The following is a 15,889-nucleotide window of genomic DNA, read 5'->3' on the forward strand; positions in this document are numbered from 1 at the left end:
TTTTGTTAGTCCTATCAAACCAATTCAGATCAGTAAGGAGGAAGCACTAGACAAGCATAACCAGAAGATTCAGAAAGATTTATTGGATAGGAAAATTAAGGAGAAAGCAGTGCAAAATATGCGGTGTAAGTTTGTCACTCATGTGACCATTGCAGATGATGCAGATCGAGAATAAGAAGAACAAGGAACAAGTGGAGATTAAGCTGCAGATCAAGCAGTAGAAGAAGCAAATGCACATCGAGCAGTAGAAGAAGAAAATGGTAAGCAAGCAGCAAAAGAAGCAAATGCACATCAAGCAGCAAAAGAAGCAAATGCACATCAAGCAGCAGAAGAAGCAATTGCAGATGAGGAGGAAGATGTGGAGGAGCTGGGTGAAGAGGACAGTGAGCTAAAAGTTTCTGATGCTGAAGTAATTGGGAGTGAACAAGGATCATACTATGCTGATGAGATAGTAGATAGTGATTATGATGTCAGTGATTTAGATGATGATCTTAAAGAGGACACAATGGAGGAGCCTGTTGATGTTCATATTAGAGCAAAGCCATAACGTGTACAAGGATCTAATGAAGAAGAACTTGATCTACCAGATTCTGATGATGAAGCAGGTGCAAGGTATAAATTTACAAGCTTTAGGAAATAAGATTTGCATGATCCACAATTCAAAATTGGGCAGGTTTTCCAGTCACCAAAAAATGTTTAGACAAATAGTGAGAAAATATGCTTGCAAAGACAGTTTTGACATCAAATTGCTAGTAAATGACAGGAAACGAATTTCAGTAAAATGTCAGCCTCACAGCCCATGGAACATTTGGTGTAGTTATGATAGCAGAACAAAGTGCATGGTCGCCAAGAATTACAATAATGAGCACAAATGTTCTAAGAAGTGGAATGTAAAGGCATTTACTTCTAGATATCTTGCAGAAAAGTACTTCGATTACTTCAGGGTAGATCAAGGAATGAACTTGAGAAATTTTGGGAGGTTAGTGCAAAAGGACTGGAATATGACAACTTCTTGTAGTAAACTAAGCAGAGCAAGGAGATATACATTGAAGATAATCCATGGAGATGCTGAGACACAATACACCATGCTTTGGAATTATGCAAATGAAGTTAGAAGATCCAACCCTAGTAGCACATTTTTCATCCAATTAGACAATGAATAAAGGTTCAAGAGATGCTACTTCGGTTTTGATGCATGTAAAAGAGGATTTCTTGTAGGGTGTAGGCCCATAATTTTTTTATGGATGTCATTTGAAAACTAAGTATGGAGGTGTGCTTCTGTCTAAAGTTGGCATGGATCCTAATGATTGTATCTATCCTGTTGCACACTGCATTGTAGATGTTGAAGATAATAACACTTGGAGTTGGTTTCTGAGCACACTCAAACAACATCTTGGGATTCAAACTACCTCGGCATGGACTATCATGTCTGATAAGGAAAAATGGCCTAATAAATGTTGTAGATCCTGGTTATTATACAGAGGAGATGTTTTGAAAACCGAGGTCTGGAAGATAGCTAGGTGCACCACAGTTGATCAGTATGAAGAATATATGGAAGAGATGAGATTTCTTGATAGTGAGGCTCATGCTTGGCTTGCAGATAAGAGGCCCAACACTCGGGTTAGGGAATTCAAGACTGATTTTCCCAAATGTGGTATTTTACTAAACAACAATTGTGAGGTTTTCAATAAGTAAGTGCTACTATCATATGTTGATTTACTTGTTATGTGTTCTTCATATATTCATTTACTTGGTATGTGTTCTTCATATATTCATTTACTTGGTATATGTGTTCTTTCAATTACTTGTAGATATATTTTGGAGGCTAGAGACTTGCCAATCATCAGCATGATTGATAGAATCAAGTCACAACTTTCTAGCAGACATTATAGCAAACAACAAGAGGCTAAGAAATTTAATGGTCCAATCTGCCCAAAGATCAAGAAAAGGCTTCTAAAGCACATAGGATGGTCTAACAATTGTTACCCTACTAATGTCAGAGAGGGAATCTTCCAAGTTTCTTCACATGGTAGTGACTACATTGTGGAGCTACATTTCAAAGCATGCGCATGCAGAAGATGGCAATTAACTCGCATTCCCTGCCCCCACTCCATATCCTCCTATAGAGAAGAACTAATTGATCCCGAGGAAATGGTGCACAAGTGTTATGCTCTTTGCAATTTCTCCAAAGCATATGCTCATATTATTATGCCTTGCAAAGACAAGAGGAGTGGTAGAAAATGGGTGGTTGTGTAATTAAGCCTCCTTTGTATGAGGAGAAACGAGGGAGAAAGGCCAAGAATAGGAGAATGCAGTCAGATGAGGTCATAGCACAGAAAGGAGGGAAAAAGATTACAATACATGGAACAATTATTCATTGCAGCCATTATAACAATACTAGACATAATAAGAAAGGATGCTCTGCCTTTAAGGAACACCTACCGACAGCAAAACCTTTGCAGAAGCAAATGAGGAATAGATCTAGAGCAACATTTGAAGAAGAAGAACAAGCCCCTAGACCATCAATGACATAGACAAGTGAGGAGCATGTTGTCACACAAGACATGACATGCCTCGTATAGGAGCTCTTCATCCACATTCAATGATGGAAATTGTTGGGGATATTACCTGCGGATAACCCGCCCTTAGTGGGTCGGGTCATCAAAGGGGCGACTTACCATTCGAAGCATGTCTCGTGGCCATAAGCTGGATAGCGGTTCAAGAGGTTGTGCAGATGGTAGATTACCAAGGGAGTTCCCAATCGTGGAGAGCACGGCGACTCAAAGATAAGGAAAGCTACGAGGAGTAGCATGGCAGGACCTTTGTAAACCCTAGGGCCTAGACCTGTATATAAAGGCGAGTCCCGGGGAAAGGTCGGGCGAGTTATAGAGAATCGAGAGTTAGGTCAGGCGGGTTACGCCCTCCTTGTAATCGAAACCACCATTAATCCACACAAAGGAGGACGTAGGCTTTTACCTCCTCGCGAGGGGCCGAACCTAGGTAAATCTGAGTCTCGCTTTCACTCACCCCCTTCGAGTCGCCACCAAGGTGCGATGGCTCCATCATTAAGTCCTTTCATGAGGACATCTACCGTGATAAAACCACAACAGTTGGCGCCCACCGTGGGGCTAGCGCACGGTGGAGTTGAGTTCTTGAAGGAAGCCCTACCAGGGTTGGAAAGCTATGCGGTCGGCATCATGAAAAAGAGCCGTCGTGGGAGGTACTACATCGACAACTCGCTATGGGGACCAGAAGCCGATTCAGCCGAATCTGGCTACCGAGTCCCCTTCGGCAAAATCAACATCTTCATTGGCATGATTGGGATGCCCATGCCTGAGCCAGACACCTCCACCGACATCGTTGAGCCAGCCAGGTATGTCCTCCCCATCACACGGCGGGACAGGAGTCGCCACGCCTTCGTCGGTTTTACGCAGGGAAACGACGTGCAAGACGAACCAGCGATCCAGGAGATCACTCCTGTTAATTCTGACGACGAGTCATCCATGGGCGAGACAGATTCAATCCACCCTCTTCAGGAAGGACAACTCGGAGGGCTGTCGTTGGCAATGGACCCCGAGGTCCTCGAGAGATCCCATCGACAAATCGCCATCTATATGGCAGGGTCGGCACGGCCTCAGCAAAATCCGGCCGGCAACAACGAGACCGGTGGGACGTCCAAACCCCCAGCACAAACCATGAGGGAGTTATCGGTGGAGGTCGCCAGCCTTATGGAAATAGCCGTCACGTCCGAGAATCAGGAGTCTATCAACGCCGAACTAGCAAAGCTGCGGGAGGCAATGGCCAAGGCGCAGCGGGACATGGAAGCAGAAGCCGCCAGGGTAGAAACGCAGTAGGCTACGATCGCAGCAGAGATGGAGCGGTTGAACACCGAAGGCTAGCGTCTCGAGAGACAGCAGCACGCGTCCGACGTTGTTCACCAAAGGAGGCACCACGGACGTATCCCGACCGACTTACATCCAACTCGTCTTTTCGACACCCCGCGCACCCCCGGGGAGGGTCCTGATCGACCTTTACAAACCGTTCCGAGGGGAGGTCCGGTTCCACCGCCCAATCCACAGCCGCCTCAACCAATGAATGCTCATACGACTCGGTTCCAGACACCGCGGGGTCACTTCTTGAATCCCGTGGACAATGTGCTGGTGGCAACCCACCACCTGGAGTCCCTTCCGATTTACGGAAACTCCCAGGTCGAGATAGAGGCCAGAAACGCCATCGAGATGCTAAAGACGGTCGTGGTCTAGCATGCGCAGTATTCTCATGGCCTCGATCGGCTACACTCCATGCCTCAGGTGAGCCACACCAGAAGTCGCCACGAGGACTTACCCGCGGTAACCAGCGGGGCACGACGATTCCCTCAACATAACCCGCTCGGGATGCCCGACATGCGACCTTAGGATATCATGGACGCGGCACGAGCTGCGCGTCATATAGAAACATCAGTCGCGACGGGTCAGGTCTACCCGGCTTACACCTCGACACCTCCCGCGCCCCTGGACGCTAGAGGCAAGCACATCGGAGTATCATGTCTTGCACCGGTTCTGCGCAATGAGCGAATGCTAAAGGACTTCAAAGGGCCCCGGAAGGTCCCTAATTACTCGTGGATCTCGAACCAGGGTCATGGATCGAGAGTTACGAACTCGCAATGGACATGCTTGATGTAAATGAGGCGGTTTGGGCCAAGTACTTCACTATGATGCTCGAAGGGACGACACGTGCATGGTTGAAAAACTTACCACCCAACTCCATCAACACTTGGGCAGAGCTGAAAGAGCGTTTTATCAAGAATTTTAGAGGGACTTGCAAACGCCCGATGACCATCGTCGACCTGCAGCACTGCATTCAGCGGCCGGATGAGTCGGCCCACCATTGGACTCGGTGAGTCGAGAAAGTTATTCATTCATCAGAAGGCATCTCGGCGGCTCAGGTAGTGTTGATCTTGGAGAAGAACTACCATTACGAACCTCTGGTACTAAATCTAGGGTGACTTGAGCGGAAAGTACATGACATGGGCGAATTAATGGATACCCTCACTAGGTATGTGATACGTCTCCAACGTATCTATAATTTTTTATGGTTTCATGCTATTATCTTGTCAAACTTTGGATGTTTTGCATGCCTTTTATATATTTTTTGGACTAACTTATTAACTCAGTGCCAAGTGCCAGTTCCTGTTTTTTCCATGTTTTTGACCCCTTTCAGAGGAGATTTTGAAACGGAGTCCAAACGGAAGAAAATCCCCGAAAAGATTTTTTCTGGAACGGAAGAAGATCGGGGAACTTGGGAGCCAAGGCAGCGGAGCCCTAGGGGCCCCACAAGCCCCCACCCCGCGGCAAGGGGGAGGCCGCACCATCCAGGCTTGTGGGCCCCCTGAGCGTCCCCTGACCTAGGGGTTGCACCTATATATTCCCTAAAAATCCCAAAAAAATCAGGAGATCATCGAAAGTACTTTTCCGCCGTCGCAAGTTCTGTCTCCGCAAGATCCTATCTGGGGCATGTTCTGGTGCCCTACCGGAGGGGGGATTCAGACACGGAGGGCTTCTTCATCAACACCATGACCTCTCCGATGTTGCGTGAGTAGTTCACCATAGACCTACGGGTCCATAGCTAGTAACTAGATGGCTTCTTCTCTCTCTTGGATCTTCAATACAAAGTTCTCCATGATGTTCATGGAGATCTATCCGATGTAATCTTCTTTTGCGGTGTGTTTGTCGAGATCTGATTAATTGTGGATTTATGATCAGATTATCTATGAATCTTATTTGAGTTTCTTCTAATCTCTCTTATGCATGATTTCATATCCTTGTAATTCTCTTCGAGTTGTGGGTTTTGTCTGGCCAACTAGATCTATGATTCTTGCAATGGGAGAAGTGCTTGGTTTTGGGATCATACCGTGCGGTGACCTCACCCAGTGACAGAAGGGGTAGCGAGGCATGCATCGTGTTGTTGCCATCAAGGGTAAAAAGATGGCGTTTTCATCATTGGTTTGAGATTATCCCTCTATATTATGTCATCTTGCTTAAAGCGTTACTCTGTTTGTCATGAACTCAATACACTAGATGCCTGCTGGATAGCGGTCGATGTGTGGAGTAATAGTAGTAGATGCAGAAAGTATCGGTCTACTTGTCTCGGACGTGATGCCTATATGTATGATCATTGCCTTAAATATCGTCATGACTTTGCGCGGTTCTATCAATTGCTCGACACTAATTTGTTCACCCACCGTAATACTTGCTATTTGGAGAGAAGCCTCTAGTGAACACTATGGCCCCCAGGGTCTACTCCACACCATATTTTCAGCCTTACACTTTTTACTTCGTTGCACTTTCCGCCTTCAGATCTCACTTTGCAAACAATCTTGAAGGGATTGACAACCCCTTTGAAGTGTTGGGTGCAAGCTTGTTTGTGTTTGCGCAGGTACTTTGGACTTGACGAGGCCCTCCTTCTGGATCGATACCTTGGTTCTCAAATTGAGGGAAATACTTACTGCTCATGTGCAGCATCACCCTTTCCTCTTCAAGGGAAAACCGACGCAAACCAGAGAAGTAACAAGAAGAATTCCTAAGCGCCAGGGAAGGACTTTTGTTGCCGCAGCAGTTTGCTGAGTCGGACGACACCAAGGATCCTAGAGAGGACGACGACAAAGTTAGTACTGCCAGGAAGAGCGAGTTACACAAGGGCCATTCCCAATTTCAGGGTCGGGGCAACCACCACTCTGGTGGGCACGTCAAAAGGAGACAACAGGAAGGTCCTACGGATTTTATCGCCAATACTAATACCGGCAACGGAAACCCGCGCCAGAAGAAGCGGGGCTTTAGTGGGAAGAAACCCCGCAATTATCACGAGATGCTCAAAGGCCCTTGTCCGCAGCATGCCACGGCGTAGGGACCGGCGACTCACTCTTGGGAGGATTGCTACGTGATGCAGGAATTCCGGGCCGAGGCGCTCAGAAGAGGTCAGGGTGGTGAACAGGGCCAGCGACAGGAACAACCCGGCACATCCGGGTCACGTCAGGTCCCGTTCGGCGGTTTTCCTAACCTGGGACCACAGGGCGGATCACAGCCCAACGTTGGGCAGTACCAAGTTCGCAATCAACAGTACCACCCGTCGGGAGTGTTCCAGCAACCCCCCCCCCCCCCCCCCGCAAGGAGATCCCCAGCGACAAGAAGATCGTGGCGGGTTTCAGAATAACCCCAAGCAATTAAACAGCGGGCAGTATCATGTGTTCACCCCCAGCACCTGCAAGCAGGATCATAAGGTGAAGCATAGAACCTTCAGCATAGCTGAGCCGGTGCTCCCTCGATACCTTCACTGGTCTGAACAGCCCATAACCTGGAGCAGGGAAGACCACCCACCCCGAGTAGACAACCCTGGCGACTTGGCTTTGGTTGTGGCTCCCCAAGTCGGAGGGTACACCCTTTCCAAGGTCCTCATGGATGGAGGCAGCAGCATCAACATCTTATACTTCGATACTTCCCGACGGATGAACCTCTTGGAGAAAGACTTGATGCCATCGTCCACGGTCTTCCACGGCATCGTCCCCGGTAAGTCGACGTATCCAATTGGGCGGATTAAACTTAACGTGGCCTTTGGCACAGAGTCCAATTACAGGAGAGAGTCTCTCCTGTTCGAGGTGGTCAAAATCAAGAGCCCCTATCATGCGTTGTTTGGACGGTCGACGTACGCCAGATTCATGGCTCGCCCATGCTATGTCTATCTCAAACTCAAGATGCCCGGCCCTAAGGGTCCTATTACCATCAGCGGAGATAGGAAGATAGCTCAAGAATGTGAAGAAGGAGACGTAGCTTACGCCGAGTCGGCTTGCGCGGGTTAAGAACTCAAATTTCACCAAGCTAATGTTGACCCGGCAGACATGACGCCGCTCAAGAGGCCAACCATCGATTTTGAGCCACCCCTCAAGTTTAAACCGACGGACGATACCAAGGTCATAGACTTTACACCTGGCGACTCCACCAAGTAGTTCACTATTGGGGCGGGTCTGGACCCCAAATAGGAAAGCGCTCTCATTGAATTCATCCGTGGGAATCGAGACATCTTTGCATGGAAACCTTCCGACATGCCAGGTGTACCGAGAGAATTCGCTGAGCACCATCTTAATACTGATCCCAAAGTTAAGCCAGTTCGACAGTACCTTCGCGGGTTCAATGAAGAGCGTCGTAAGGCGGTCGGAGAGGAAGTCGCCCGGCTTCTAGCCACCGGGTTTATCATCGAGGTTTTCCATCCTGAATGGCTGGCTAACCCGGTCCTGGTGCTTAAAAAGAATGGCACGTTCCGCATGTGCATCGACTACACTGACCTCAACAGAGCCTGTCCGAAGGATCCCTTCGCCCTTCCCCGCATTGATCAAATTATTGACTCGATGGCGGGTTGTGAGCGTCTGTGTTTCTTGGACGCTTATTCGGGATACCATCAGATCAAGATGACGGTGGCGGATCATGAGAAGACATCCTTCATAACCCCATTCGGGGCCTTCTATTACGTGTCTATGCCGTTTGGGCTCAAGAGTGCGGGAGCGACTTATCAGCGTTGCATCCAAAATTGCTTGCACAACCAGATCTGTCGTAATGTCCACGCTTATGTGGATGACATCGTGGTCTGGTCTCGCACAAAGGAGTTGCTCTTAGAGGATCTCAAGGAAATCTTTGACAACGTGGCATTGAAGCTAACCTGGACAAGATTGAGGCAATAAACTCACTGGGGAAACCGCCCAACGTTAACCAGGTCCAGCGTATGGCAGGTCGAATCATAGCTCTGAGCCGCTTTATAAGTCGCCTCGGGGAGAAGGCCATCCCTATCTATCAGTTGCTCAAGAAAACTGATCGTTTTGTATGGACGGACGAAGCCAACTAAGCTTTTGAAGCCTTGAAGCAGCAATTAGTTAACCCGCCAGTGTTGGCGGCTCCGACGGACAAGGAACCTATGCTCGTGTACATTGCAGCCAATTCCAAGGCAGTCAGCGTGGCAGTAGTTGTCGAGTGGAAGTAAGGGGGAAAGGAGTATCCGGTCCAGCGACCGATGTATTTTCTCAGCGAGGTCCTAACCCTCTCCAAGCAACGTTACCCGCATTGGCAGGAGCTGGTTTTTGGGGTGTTTATGGCGAGTCGAAAGCTGAAGCACTACTTCCAGGAACACCCGATCACGCTCGTCAATTCCACCCCCTCGGCGACATCATACAAAATCGAGAGGCCACTGGACGGATTGCTAAGTGGGCCATCGAGTTAGGACCCCATATGTGCGGTATACGCCTCAGACGGCCATCAAATCTCAAGCACTCGTGGATTTCATCAATGATTGGACCGAGTTGCAAATCTCGAAGGAGAGGCCCAATCATACTTATTGGACCATCTGTTTTGGCGGGTCCAGGAAATTGGAAGGCTCGGGGGCTGGCGTGGTGATAACTTCGCCTCAAGGTGACAAGTTTTGCTATGTCCTTCCGCTCATGTTCCCATGTACCAATAATGCAACAGAATACGAAGCCTTGCTCCATAGTTTGTGACTCGCCAAAGAGATGAACCTCACGCGAGTCAGGTGTCTGGGCGATTCAGATTTGGTGGCATAGTAGGTTTCTGGCACCTGGGATTCACGAGACCCTTTGATGACGGCTTACAGATGAGCTGTGTCGGATGTAGCGGGTCACTTCAATGGCTATCAAGTGGATCACATCGATCGGCGACTTAATGAAGCAGCGTACGCTCTTTCTCGTCTCGGTTCACAACGTAAGCCAGTTCCTCCCAATGTCTTTTTGTATGTATTGCATAACCCCTCGGTAAAACTGCCTTCAGAGGAAGATTTAGCGGTACCGGATCCCGAGTCTCAACTCGTGGCGGCTCTTCATGCTACTCCAGACTGAGCGACTCCTTACATGGCATATCTCACCAGAGGCGAGTTACCTGCTGATGAATTATTAGCTTGCCAAATCGTCCGTCGGTGTAAATCCATGGTCATACACAATGGCGAGGTACACAAACGAAGCACCTCAGGGGTATTTCAAAGATGCGTTTCTCCTGAAGAAGGATGTATGATCCTTAATGAGATTCACGCTGGCGACTGTGGTCATCACGTTGGGTCCCGATCCTTGGTTTCTAAAGCCTTCAGACATGGGTTCTATTGGCTGACAGCTCACGCAGACGCAGAGGAGATTGTTCGCCAATGCGATGGCTGCCAAAAATTTGGACGTCAGATGCACGTGTCGGCTCATGAATTGAGGATGATACCGATCACTTGGCCGCTTGTAGTTTGGGGGCTTGATATGGTTGGCCCTTTCAAGATGTCTTCCACTAAAAAGACTCACCTATTAGTGGCGATTGACAAGTTTACCAAGTGGGTGGAGGCGGAACCCGTTAGCAGTTGTGATGCAGATACGGCCGTCAAATTCTTGAAGAAACTGATTTTCAGATTCGGATATCCTCATAGTATCATTACTCACAATGTACTAATCTATCCAAAGGTGCAATGCAAGAATTTTGTTCACGAGAGCATATCCGGATTGACGTTTCTGCGGTTGCACATCCCCAGTCTAATGGGCAGGCGGAAAGGGCGAATCAGGAAATATTGCGGGGGATTAAGCCTCGGCTCATGGTACCTTTGGAACGTACTCCAGGGTGTTGGGTGGAGGAGTTGATGTCAGTATTATGGAGCATCAGGACAACTACAAATCGCTCCATGGGTTTTACTCCTTTCTTTCTGGTCTACGGAGCAGAAGCGGTGTTACCAAGTGATATCAAACACGATTCACCGCGAGTCGCCGCCTATGTGGAAGAGGACAACGAGCTGGCACGACAAGACTCGTTGCACGCCTTGGAGGAGGAACGTGACTTGGCCGCATCACGATCGGCGATTTACCAACAAGACTTGTGACATTACCACAGCTGCCGGGTCAAGAGCCGGACTTTCCAAGAAGGCGACTTGGTGCTCCGTTTGATTCAAGGTCATATTGGTATGCACGAGCTATCACCTCCGTGGGAAGGCCCATTTGTCATTAGCAAGAATCTTCGAAACGGCTCATATTACTTGGTGGATCTTCGCCCAGATCGGCCAACTACAGAGGTTGAGACAACTCGCCCCTGGAACATAGCCCATTTGCGACCTTACTACACTTAGAGCCATGAGCTCCTTTTTTATCAGTTTTCAGAAAATTGTAATCCATGATTTATGAAAGCAATAAAGCCGGCACCCACGAATTTCGGGGTCCTTTGCCGTTTCAGCTTTTGAAAGCATGAGTCTTTATTGTTCTATAAGTCTTCCAAACATGGACGCTATCAAGGTCAAAGAGCGTAAGTCGCCATGCTGCATTTACTTCAAAACGGGGCCTTGATAAAGCCAAAGAGGACCAAAGTTGCCACGTTGCACGGTTCAAACATAGGCGCCTTATGTGGTTTTGAGAATTAAGCCGGCTTACTTGGGGGCTACTAGTCCCCATGTTGTTTCGCAGTAAGAGCGTATACGCTTCTGTGATCCTATGCCCGGCTTTTCCTAAGTCATAGATCACTTGGGGGCTTCCACTCACTGAGTTCATCCTGAATACCCTCTTGGCTAGCGAAAAATTACCGCATTACAAATGGTTATACTGGACTATGTGTTGAACAAATCGCCACATGGACCTATGTACTCAGGGCGAGTCAATCCGTCATTTGGACCCTGAACTCGCCTTGGTTAAAACATAAAAGGTACCGGTCGGAGTCACACATGGAGAATAGAGAAACCATTGGTTCATTGAACCTGCTTCACAGAAGCTTGACTCGCTCCTGATCAGCCGGTCTAAAACAATAAGGCTTTTTGCAAAGGCCTTCTAAGGGTGACACTAGAGTTCTGCAAACTCGTCTTGTCTTGTCGTAGCTCATCGAGCCGACGAAATTTTATGTCTTGATGGCACAACCACAAGGTTTCATAATATCTTTGAGTCGGCCTCTCTTTATAACTCGCTGAAACTCATGGTTTTTAACTACTATTTGTCATACCCAACAAGATGAAGGCGGTTCAAGCATATATTCAAGGAATAAATGGTTCTGGAAGGTCAAATCAAAAGGCGCCAATGACCAGTTATTTTTCCACGAAATCTAACAAGCTATTACATGGCTCATATGGCCAAGTTGGGCGTCATCCCCCAATGAAGAGAGGATTAGGTTGTCTTTTTAAGGTACAAGTTACACCTTGGGAAGACTCAAGCCGCCTTCGAGTCACCTTGCCTTGAGCTCTCTCCAACTTCAATTTGTAAGTCGCCCAGTTCCCAGTTACACTTGGATAGGGCGACGAGCTCATCTTCATCATCAAGGAAGAGGGACAGATCCGTGTCAAGCTCAAAGGGATTCTTAGGCCGGCGAGGAACCAAGCTAGCAATTTCGTATGAAGGGGGAGTCACCTTCTTGTTCTTCTCATCATATGCGGCTTGGTACTTATTCAAATCCAAGTTGGCTGCCAGCTGAGTCGCCGAGAAGCGGGATTCCTTGATAACTCGGTGGTAGTCCTCCTCGGTGAACTCCGACCCGTCGTCCTTCAGTTCAGGGTAGCCGGTGGATATTTCTTCTGGTTTGAGCTCCGAAGCGTAAGCTAAACAGCGACTTAGGGTGTTCAAGACTCCCTTCCTGGCGGCTGATCTTTTCAGCTCCTCTATTTGAGGAGGCAATGTGGACATTCTTCTAAAGGCTCACCGGTTAGCTTCTTGATGATTCCAACAATTTCACTCTCTGAGAGTCTTTTGTGGTTGAAGCACTGCAGATGGTTTACCGTACCATCATATTCATACATTAACCTGTCTCGGCGACTCAAGGGAAGAATATTCCACTCCACCCAGCAACGGAACAGATCAATCCCGATGAGCCCATTGTTGGTCAAAGACCGTAACTCAGAGAAAATGGGGATACATTCTGACTCTTCCTCTTCTGTGAGTTTCTCGGGCAGTTTGAAGTCCATAGGCAGGCGACCCTCTCTGAAACCCGGGAGTGGGTTTTCGCCAGGTGGAGAGGTGTCTCGGCAATAAAACCATGACTCGGCCCAGCCTTTGGGATGGCTGGGCAGAAGGACTAATGGAAATCCACGCTCGCGGCGTCTTTGAATGTTGACTCCTCCAAGTTCATGGTTGGGACCGTTGGTAAACTCAGTCTGGCGATTCAGATGGAAGAAGTTCCAAAATAAAGGAACTGTAGGCTCTCTCTGCAAGTATACCTCACAAAAGACTTGGAACTGGCAAAGGTTGCTGATGGAGTTGGGTCCCAGGTCTTGAGGATGGACGTTAATAAAATGCAAGACGTCTCAAAAAAACTTTGACCCGGGCGGTTTAAAACCTCGTTCAAGGTAGTCGGTGAAAATGACTACTTCTCCTGCGGCGGGATTGGGAATCAACTCGCCCGGGGCGGTTCTCCAACCAATGGTTTCCTTGTTGTCAAGAAGACCCGACTTAACAAACTTCTCGAGAGTAGCATCATCGATTTTGGTTGGTAACCAATTGCACTTCGAAATAGCCATGACTACAAAACAGAGGGGAACAAGGCGGTTCAGTAAAGATTATGAAGTGTTCCAACTCGCCGGTGTGGGTCTATAGTATGTTCGAGAAGGATTTGGTGACTCGCCAATGGGTGACATACATCATAACTCGCTAGTCGGGCGGTTCATGGAAATATATTTAAAGTATTGTAACTCGCCCTTCAACCAAAAGAGAAGGGGGCGTAGCTATGATGATAAGTTTAAGTCTCTATGGAAGCAGAAGCTAAATGGCGACACTCATGGGTCCTCTTTTCCTTAGGGATATTCTCGGAGGACAAACAAACGTGTTTCTAAAAACAAGCAGTAAATTATGGATCTACGAGTGGACCAAAATGAAGGAATAATGCTCGATAGAATGATGAAGGTTATAAATATAAGGCAGCGACAGTACTATCACCAGGATCTACGGCGTAAGATCTTAAGATAGCGAAAGGATGCAATAAAGTGGCCACGGTCTGCTACTGTCGGAATCTACTATGAAGATATAAAGCGGATCTGAAGCAGGAAGGGACGTTTGTTGCGTCACGAAGCTAGCTTGTGGGGACAATGGCCATGGTGTTCTCGGTTTAACCCTAATGAGGGAATGTGTGTATCTGAAGAAGGGAGAACAGCGCCGAGGATGGAAGCGGAGATCTTCGCGCCTCCTGTTGACTTGTAGGCGCCTGGAAGACCACGGTTGACGAAGGAGCTTCAGAGCCGGTGACACGTCGAGGTGCTGGCACAGGAAGGGGAAGAGCGCGAGGAAGACGAAGGCAGAGATGGGGGTAGGTGATGGAGCTCCCCCCATTTCTCCTGCGGTTATTTAAAGGGCCGGAATGAGAATCAAGGCGTCCAGAATGGGAATCGAGGCGGTCAGGGCGGAGATCGAGGCGACAAGTCAGAATCTGCAATGATGACGCCTAGGTTTTCGGGATAAGTGAATATGGAGCAAAAGATCCGTTGGGTGGCATTAAAAACCCCGGAATTAAGGGGATAAGGTGATGTCATCAAAGATTACGTGGCGGGTCAGATAAAACTACAACGAGTGGCGACTTATCATTCGTCGAAATACAAAGATGGTATGAGTCGCCCCAAATTGGTGAAGGTTTATTGACATGAATGAATTCAAGACAATCTGGGGCCTAATGTTGGGGATATTACCTGCGGATAACCCGCCCTTAGTGGGCCGGGTCATCAAAGGGGCAACTTACCATTCGAAGCGTGTCTCGTGGCCCAGAAGCTGGATGGCGGTTCAAGAGGTTGTGCAGATGGTAGATTACCAAGGGAGTTCCCAATCGTGGAGAGCACGACGACTCAGAGATAGGGAAAGCTACGAGGAGTAGCATGGCAGGACTTTTGTAAACCCTAGGGCCTCGACCTGTATATAAATGCGAGTCCCGGGGAAAGGTCGGGCGAGTTAGAGAGAATCGAGAGCTAGGTCAGGCGAGTTACACCCTCGTTGTAATCAAAACCACCATTAATCCACACAAAGCAGGACGTAGGCTTTTACCTCCTCACGAGGGGTCGAACCTGGGTAAATCTGAGACTCGCTTTCGCTCACCCCCTTCGAGTCGCCACCAAGGTGCGATGGCTCCATCTTTAAGTCCTTTCATGAGGACATCTGTCGTGATAAGACCACGACAGAAATCATGAGAAATGAGGTATATCCATTGAACTTGTTGGCTTTATGAACATCTAAATATTTGTCATGTTCTCATGTTTCATTACTGTTACAGGCTCCTACACCAAGGAAAATAAAGATTCCATGACCATTGCTTGAAAGATCTTTCCTGAAAGAAGTTAGAGATGCAATGCCATCTGTAGGCAACATCATCGCAACAAGATTAGGCAATCTTGCACGTAGAGTTGAAGTGATGAGGGAGGCCAAGCAGCAAGCCAATGAAATATTGCATGCAAAGAGGTGTGCTGAAATCCTAGCACAAAGGAAAGTTGTTGCTTTGCAAAAAGCAGCTGAATCCCTTGCCAAGAAACAAGCTAAAAAGGAAAAAAAAACTCAATAAAAAGAAGCTTTGAAAGCAGAGGCAAGAAAAAAGAGAGAACAAGAACTTGAGGTGAAGAAGCTTGAAATAGATGCTAAATAAGAAGCACTACTAGAGGCAAGGAAGAGGGATGCAAAAGACAAGAAAGCAACAACAGAAGCAAAGAAAATTGCTACCCCATAGAAGAAAGCAACAGTTGCATCAAACAAGCAAAATAAAGTTAACATGTTTGATGAATTCAGGTCCCAAATGACCATTTAATGTAATGCATCAAGTATTTTGCAACTTTTAGATGTTAAGACTTGTTAAACTGTGAACCTTTTAGTACTGTATGTTTTTGAACTACTTATGTGTGTTATGAAGGAGCTATGAATGGTCAGTTTTTGTTATGC

Source organism: Hordeum vulgare, chromosome 1H (assembly GCF_904849725.1).
Source record: "Hordeum vulgare subsp. vulgare chromosome 1H, MorexV3_pseudomolecules_assembly, whole genome shotgun sequence".
Lineage (NCBI taxonomy): Eukaryota > Viridiplantae > Streptophyta > Magnoliopsida > Poales > Poaceae > Hordeum > Hordeum vulgare.